This window comes from Symphalangus syndactylus, chromosome 5 (genome assembly GCF_028878055.3).
Source record: "Symphalangus syndactylus isolate Jambi chromosome 5, NHGRI_mSymSyn1-v2.1_pri, whole genome shotgun sequence".
NCBI lineage: Eukaryota > Metazoa > Chordata > Mammalia > Primates > Hylobatidae > Symphalangus > Symphalangus syndactylus.
In genome coordinates this window covers 95,757,225-95,765,943 of record NC_072427.2, presented here as the reverse complement: position 1 = coordinate 95,765,943, position 8,719 = coordinate 95,757,225, and the positions used below count along the sequence as shown (strand labels likewise).

General features: G+C 46.7%; 1 non-coding gene across 1 annotated transcript; it reads right to left on the bottom strand.

The window, feature by feature from the left end:
• Positions 1-2,460: 2,460 nt before the first annotated feature.
• LOC129483783 (small nucleolar RNA SNORA11) lies at positions 2,461-2,588 on the bottom strand. Its single transcript, XR_008658278.2, has one exon. It is a non-coding gene; the product is annotated as a small nucleolar RNA SNORA11 (small nucleolar RNA).
• Positions 2,589-8,719: the final 6,131 nt, after the last annotated feature.

Genomic DNA, 8,719 nt, shown 5'->3' with positions numbered 1-8,719 from the left:
TGTAATCCCAGCACTTCGGGAGGCCAAAGCAGGTGGATGACTTGATGTCAGGAGTTCGACACCAGCCTAGCCAACATGCTGAAACCCGTCTCTACTAAAAATACAAAAATAAGCCAGGCGTGGTTGTGGGCACCTGTAGTCCCAGCTACTTGGGAGGCTGAGGCAGGAGAATCACTTGAACCCAGGAAGTGGAGGTTGCAGTGAGCCAAGATTGTGCCATTGCACTCCTGCCTAGGTGACAGAGTGAGACTCTGTCTCAAAAAATGCAGATTGCTGGGCTCTACTTACAGAGTTTCTGATTCGGTAGAACTGGAGCAGGCCTGGGAATCTGCATTCCTAACACATTCCCACGTGGTGCTCATACTGCTGGTCTGGAGGCCCTGCTTGGTGATCTATTGGAATCACCGGGGGAGCTTTTAGAAAATAATGATTCCTGGATCTCACCCCCAGAGATTTTAATGTCTTTGGTCTGGGTTCCTGCCTGACTCAGAGACTTTTTAGAAACCTCCCAAATGATCCTAATTTGTAGCCAAGATTGAGAACCACTGGGCTGTGGTGTGGGACCCTAGGAAACTGATCAATCGGCCTTTTGTGCTGCAGGGTACATGGAAGAATTTTGCAAAAATATAAAAATATGATTTCACTGCCTATTTTTCAAATCTTGTCTGTTTTTTACATTTTCTTTTTTGGCCTTATTTGCCTCTGATACAGACTGAAGAGAAATTGCAGAAAGAAACTCTCCAGTCTTCAGTGTAACCTCAGCTGTCCCCATTCTCACGCACGCTGGTGCCTTCAATTACAATTTGCCTGTCAGAGCTTAAGTCCAGCTAATTAACTGCCCTTCAAATAACAACCCTATATTTTTAAAGAATTTTTTTTAAAACTTTACATGTAATTTACTGCATTGCTTTTGCTAAATGTCCTCCATACCCCCAATGCCTGCTAGGCTGGGTCACCATGGTATTTTTGTGTAATGAGTCTCAAAATGAGTTTGGCAATGTCTTCGTAATAGTCAGCATGGTGTAAATGACAAGAGTCTGGATCTGCATGTCATTTGGGATTTTATATCAGATTCTCTAGGTTCATTTCTATTATACATGATGCCAAAGCACCTACATGGCCCGTGGCTGCACTTTCAGACGGTTGGACTCAAACAGAGTGGGAGAGCAACTGATCCAACAATCTTAATTTTCAGAAAACAGGGCTCCTTAGAGATGAGATGGCTTGCCAAAAGTAATCTCTCCTGTCAGAAATACATATCCTCAGCAAACTAACGCAGGAGCAGAAAACCAAACACCGCATATTCTCACAAGTGGGAGCTGAACAGTGAGAACACATGGACACAGGGAGGGGAACATCACACACTGGGGCTTGTCGGGGGAAGGTGAGTGGGCAGAGCATTAGGGAAAAGAGCTAATGCAGGCTGGGCTTAGTACCTAGGTGATGGCTTGACAGGTGCCGCAAACCATCATGGCACATGTTTATGTCTGTAACAAACCTGCACATCCTGCACATGTTCCCTGGAACTTAAAGAATAAAAACAAAAACAACCAACCAAAAATATATCTAAAATGTCATCTCTTAGCAATTGACTCACATATTATTAGTATAGAAAAAAGCAATTCCCAGGACCTTGTACAGAGGAAGCAGGCTCAAAATAGCTGAGGAATAGGCCACTTTTATCAGGTAGCATTGGATCCATGAAAATGGGGGTTGGCTTCTTACCTAAATATGCCATCAGAAATCATCCTTGTTCCTGTCCCCTCAGCTTTTTGTAGCTTGCACAGTGAGTAAAGGGATGGGGGAGGTAGAAATGGTAGGAGCCAGAGATGTTCGAAATCCATTTGATGCTTGGCCTGTGCTGAACATTCTCAAACTATGGCCTTGTTGGGCCCAGAAAGTGGGGTGGATTCCTGGCCATTTCTGCTTCTGCCTGGGTGTGACATATGAATGCTGCCCCTAATCAAGGGTAGTGCAATTTTTTTTTCTTAACGGCTTAGACCCAGTGCTGCTGATCTACTGGAAATCACTCAGGACACAGGGCTCTGGGCAGCTGCCCTGAGCGAGACACCTGCAAACGGAGACCAACGGGGCCTCCAGCACCCTGGATTTCCGTAAGGCCCCCGGCTGAACCCAGGGGAGAAGAGGGCAGTGGGTGGCGCCTCGCTGCTCTGGGCACACACCACGTCTTCTGACTTCTCCCACGTGCTCCGGCTGTGTCGCCTATCAGCACTGATAACAGCCTGGAAGCTTTCAGAACAGAAGCTTTCCCAGCATGGGAAACTCTCATTCTTTCTCATTCTTTCTTTCCTCTTCTTAATTTTCCAAAGCCTTTATTTCTAAGACCAACTGTGGCCTACCCGTGCATAAACTGGGCAGGCTGTAGACAGCAGGCTTCCCAAGTAAATACTACACCTTCCTCCCAATATTGAACCCTGTCCCATTGATCCTGCAGGGGAGATGTGTAGGGTATTTGTTCATGGGGAGGCCACAAGTTTGGGCCTCTCATCACTGTGACCTCAGACCTCTGTTGAGTGTGTCGTAAACAGAGGAGCCGTTCTTCAAGCCCCCTGCCCTGAGCACACCCCTCTCATTCTTTTATTCTTATTAGCAAATTCCCCCAGTTCCTGATCATTCTTTCTTAAGCATTTAGTGACTGGGTAAGGTTCTTGTGGCTGACTCCAAGCTTTCTTCTAAAAGGAATAGATTCTAGGGGTGAGTAGAGGAGACAGGAATGTCGGAGTCAGAGCTCAGGAATCTGGGTTCCAGCCCCAGTTCAATCCTAGATAAACTACAGGGCTCCTTAACTTACTTCCCTAGGTTGACTCCGGGTATTTTTATCATGCTTCATAGGGCTCCTTAACTTACTTCCCTAGGTTGACTCCGGGTATTTTTATCATGCTTCATAGGACTCCTTAAGCATTTCTTCAAAAGAGCATCCAGTCTTAACATCATCATTTGGCCTCATTTGGTTTAAGAAGCAGAATTAGGGTAAAAGCAATGATGGATAAGCCTCATTTTGGTGAATATGATCTTATTGAGCCAAGAATTCTGAGTCAATTGTCCTTGGAACCAACTGTCTATTGTTCATCTTTAGCACAACACTATGTCCAAATTTTGGAAACGTATTTCCCTCCTAGCAGAAAGGAAGCCACCCAGGGCCACCAGATGCTTCCAGGCACTTGACTGGTTTTGTCTGGTCTTCTATCCTTCCCCTCCCCAGAGTCAGTGGGCACTAAGGTGGCCAGGGTCTCTCAAGGAATTAGAATGAAACCGTCCAGAGGCCCAGAATCAGACTGTCCTCTCTGATTAGGAAAGTGTTTTCTGCCACCTCCCAGTGGGAATGTGGGGTGTGGCTTGAGTCTTTTACTTTTACCAGGAGCTTCCCAGACCTCTCTATGGGTGATGGAGAGAGAGTCTGGTGTGTGAAGGGTGGAAATATAAACACTGAATACTCAGAGAGTCAGGCCAGCGAGCTGGTGAGGAGACTCCATCAAACTCAATATGAAAACATGGGTGGGCATTTGGGGATGGATAATGAATGATAGCTGAAGTCACACATCAGGAGGGAAGGAAGGACTCTCATCTTCAGCAAATGACATAAATCTTGGGAGCCTCAGTTTCCTCACCTGAACAGTGAGAATGATGGAATCTACTCTGAGTATATATCCCAGGTCTTTGTGCAGCATGGAATCAGCCCCTGGCCTTCCTGGATCTTGCTTTATTTTATTTTATTTTATTTATTTTATTTGAGACCAAGTCTCGCTCTGTCGCTCAGGCTGGAGTGCAGTGGCGTGATCTTCACTTACTACAACCTCCTCTGCCTCCTGGGTTCAAGTGATTCTGGTGCCTCAGCCTCCTAAGTAGTTGGGTTTACAGGTGCATGCCACCATGCCCCGCTAATTTTTGTATTTTTAGTAGAGACGGGGTTTCCCCATGTTGCCCAGGCTCAACATGCCTGGGCTGAAGCGATCCGCCCACCTTGGCCTCCCAAAGTGCTAGGATTACAGGTGTGAGCCACCGTGCCCGGCCTCTTCTTTTATGTTTGCTCTTCTCGCTGTAGGTGAGGCATTCCCACCATATTCGCTTGTTAAAATCCTACTGGCCCTTCAAATGCCAGCTCATATCCACACTGTGTCTGACCCTGATCCAGAATCCTCTCCCCTTCTTTGACCCCTTGTATATATCTTTCCTACAGTGCCGGTCATATTCTAACTTCTAATCATTTGTAGACTTATCTGGGCATTTTCTCCCAGGAGGTCCCAAAGGACAGAGACCATCTTGCTCACCTTTGTCCCCACTCCAGCACTCAGAATATTTCAATAAGGTTTTCCTGAATTAAGTGGGAAGCAAAATATTAGATTCAATACCACTACAATGGGAAAGTGAGTGAATAATTGATAAAGTATACTATGCTCTGGAAATAGATTATTGAGTAATCAAAGGAAAACCTCATGCAATGTAGTATGTTTTTACATATTAAATTTTATATTATTTACTTATATTTAAATTATTAATGTATTTTTGTTATTCATTTTGTATATTAAGATTTACAGTATATGTATATATATCTGTAACCCACCTTATTTCTAAAAAAAATTTGGGCAGTCAGTGATTGTTAATAGTAAAGCACAAACTCTTAACCTTTTTTTCTTCCCCCTTTCCCAGAGTCCTTATCACCTTCTAATATAATAAAGTTTTCTTAATTATGATGTTGATTGCTCAACGTTTGTCTTTCCCACCAAAATGTAAGTTATTGCAAGCAGGGATCTTTGCATGGATTGTTCTTCATTGCATCCCAAGCCACTAGAACAGTGTGTGGCATATGGTAGGAGCGCAATAAACATTCAGCGAATGCAGGCAGGCATGCGTGAACGCATGAATAATAAGTGTTCCTTTTAACTACCAGAAAGACCAAAACCACACAGGAGCTGTCTCACCCTCAGAGATTTAAGACGACAGCAATGAGTCCCTCTGATGTCTTCTAAGTGAGCTTTATTTTCAAAACAATTCATTTTCCAATAACCTATCAAAAGCAGGTCCTACCTGAATATCCTTGGCTATTTCCTCTGGATACAGATGATGCCTTCCTCCAGCGGATCCTGGGCTCACCTGATGATTGTGTGAAACTGGCCAGAGAAAGCAGAGGGGTTTTCCTGGTCATTTCAGAAATCAGAGTCACGGCTGAATTTAAGCAACTGTGTGAACTCAGCAAAGTCCCAACCACCTGGACCATAAATGACAGCTATGGTTATTGACAAGGTCCTTCCTTAATGGAGCTGGAACCTCCTTCTTAATCTAAATGTGGACTCAAATGAACTGTCAATTCACATAGAGCAATGGGACAAATCCCGGGGGCAAAGTATTATGCAATAGATTGGGCACATGCGCACGTCTCTGCTACTTAGTCAACTTTCTCCTAAAGTTCCCCACTTTTCCCATTACCACATCAAGATCAGATATCAGTAATGTTCTCGCGTCCCATGCCCTTTCCTCAGGGAGATGCCAAGGCCCAAGAGCTGGTCCCCCCAAAAAGCTGAAGGTCTTTGAAAAAAAGTGGGGACTCAGGTTCCGTGAATGGTTTTGATTTTCTTTTCTTTTGAAAGTTGCATGTAAGTGTTTTCCAAATATTATACAAGAATGTCTATAACTTAATAATGGAGGAATGTTTTCGTTGTTGTATGTTGGTGAGATGCTTTCCTATGCGTTTGTTGTATAAGTAAGTGAGAACAGCAGAAGGAAAGGAGGGGAGAGGCTGATCATCCTATCCCGTCTCCCACTCCGGGGGTCTCGGCGCTTCCAGCCTGAAGCGCGCCCGCTGCGCGTCCGGAGACGCACGTTCCAGGAGCCCCCCGGGGTTGCCCGACTAGGCCACTTGCGCCCTGGAAGAGGGCCGCGGAGGTGGGAGCCCCTGACTTACCCGGATCTGAGATGCCGAGAGAGCCGGGTGTGGAGCTGAGTGCACGCCTGCCGAGCGCTGAGGCCACGGACAGCCCAGCCCGGGGGCGGCACCTTCTAAGGGCCTGAGCGCTGCGCGGGGGGGCGGGCGGGGCCTCCCAGAGCCGCCAGGCGTCCCGCCCCACTCCGCCCACACGCACGGCCCAGCCCAGGGTCCCCCGGGACCACCCCAGACCAGCCCCGGCCCACCAGGGTCCTCCGCACTGTGCACCCCAGACCAACACCGCGGCGCGTGGGTAAGCGCTTTGGATCCTGTCGGAGAGGCTCAAGGCCGGCAGAAGGTCTGCATTAGGATCGAGAAAGCCGACCAACGGACAGATCTACCTACCTTCCTGCGGGAGTTTGGGGTTGCCAGGGGGGAAGCCACTGCAGCCAGGAGAAAGGCCGTCTGGGAGACGCCCCACCCTCGGACGTGCGGGCCTTCAAATATCTCTGAACATAATCACTCCAAAGACGGCTCAGCCTCCGCCCCCCACGACTCTTTCTAGCCTCGTCCCGCACCCCAGCTGTGGCCACACACCTATTTGGCAAACATTTATGAAGCACCTACTTACTGGGTGTGCAGCCCTGAGCTGGGGGTGCAGCTGTGGACCAGACAGGAGGGGAGCGGCAGACAGTCGCTGGATGCACCCGAGCCTTGGCGCGCACAACCTAACGTCCTTGGGGCCTTTCGGCCTGTGCCGTCCTTTTCCAGAGAGCAAACCGCGCAGTGATGCAGGTGACTTCCCAGCAAATTTCATAGCTGTTGCTCACCAGCTTGGCAGGCAAGAGGAGAAGGGGCAGTCCCCAAAAGACAATCCCATGAATCTTCTGGGGAATGACTTCCAGGCTCCAGGTGGGTCACAGAGGCAGGTTCCTAACCTAGGGCCAGAAGACATTCTCTAGGGTCACTGCCTCTGTGGTCTTCCTTGGCAGGTCACTTCTTCCTGGGCTTCGACCTGGGTGTTCTCATGGGGATGAGGGTGATTGGAGGCTCTCCGAGGGGTGCACCGATGTGTCCTGTGCACTAGGCAGAACCGGCATTGCCCTGCAGTGTGGGTGCAAAATAAACCCACACAGCCACGTTGGAAAGTCCTGAAATGTTCATAGCCTATGACATGAAATTGCGCTGTGTGAAATCTATTTATTCTTTTTTTTTTTTTTTTTTTTTTTTTGAGGTGGTGTCTTGCCCTGTCGCCCTGGCTGGAGTGCAATGGCGCAATCTCGGCTCACTACAACCTCCACCTCCCGGGTTCAAGCGATTCTCCTGCCTCAGCCTCCCGAGTTGCTGGGATTACAGGCACTGGCCACCACGCGCCACTAATTTTTTGTTATTTTTAGTAGAGATGGAGGAGTTTCGCCATGTTGGCCAGGCTGGTCTCGAACTCCTGACTTCAGGTGATCCATTCACCTCGGCCTCCCAAAGTGCTGGGATTACAGGCGTGAGCCACCGTGCCCAGACTGAAATCTATTTACTCTATGGAAAGGACCAGAGCTGTAGAAAAATCCTTATGCATGTAAAAGTTCTTTGTATTTTTACTTGCAATAACTAGAATCTAAATATCTAAACATAGAAAATATAGGTAATTAAATTATAGTACATATGATATTATTCCACATAGTAGAATATTATATGGAGCCCTTAAAATGTTTACAAATAATTTATAACAACATGGGGCTGGGCACAGTGGCTTACACTTGTAATCCCAGCACTTTGGGAGGCCAAGGTGGGTGGGTCACCTGAGGTTAGGAGTTCAAGACCAGCCTGGCCAACACGGTGAAACCTGTCTCTACTAAAAACATAAAAATTTAGCTGGGCGTGGGTGGTGGGCACCTGTAATCCCAGCTACTTGGGAGGCTGAGGCAAGAGAATCACTTGAACCCAGGAGGCACAGATTGCAGTGAGCCAAGGTCATGCCATTGCACCCCAGCCTGGGCAACAAGAGTGAAACTCTGACTCAAAACAAACAAACAAACAAAAAACCGACAGGGGAGATCTTTATGTTATCATGTTAAGTGAAAAATACAAAAACAGAAAACAAAACAAAAATCCCACAAAACTCAAGGCCTTAAATTGTAAATATGAGATGCCAGGCATTATTTCCAAAGTCTATAAGGAAGCACACCACCATGTTAATGGTGTCTATTAGTGATAGGCCTATTGGAGATTTATTATCTTATTTATGCTACTTCATGTTTTCCTTCCTTTTTTTGTTTTGCAACAACCCTGTATTAGTCTGTTCTCACACTGTTATAAAGAACTGCCTGAAACTGGGTAATTTATAAAGGAAAAAGGCTTAATTGATTCACAGTTCGGCATGGCTGAGGAGGCCTCAGGAACTTACAGTCATGGTGGAAGGGGAAGCAAACATGTCCTTCTTTACGTGGCAGCAGGAGAGAGAAGTGCAGAGCAAAGTGGAAGGAAAAGCCCCGTATAAAACCATCAGATCTCGTGAGAACTCACTCATTATCATGAGAACAGCATGGAAGAACTGCCTCCACGATCCAATCACTTCCCACAAAGTCCCTCCTGCAACATGTGGGGATTACAATTTGGATTACAATTCAAGATGAGATTTGGGTGAGGACACAGCCAAACCATATCAAACTCTATGTACTTTAATATTTAAGGAAAATTACATAAACTTTATCTGAAAATTCCCTGGATTCTTCCCCTCGAGGTCATTCTGTACATATGCAGTATCCTCCTGCCTACCTCTCCAAATGGATAATGGATTGAAGCAAAATGTTTGTCCCACCAAGCATTGATGTGTAACCCTTT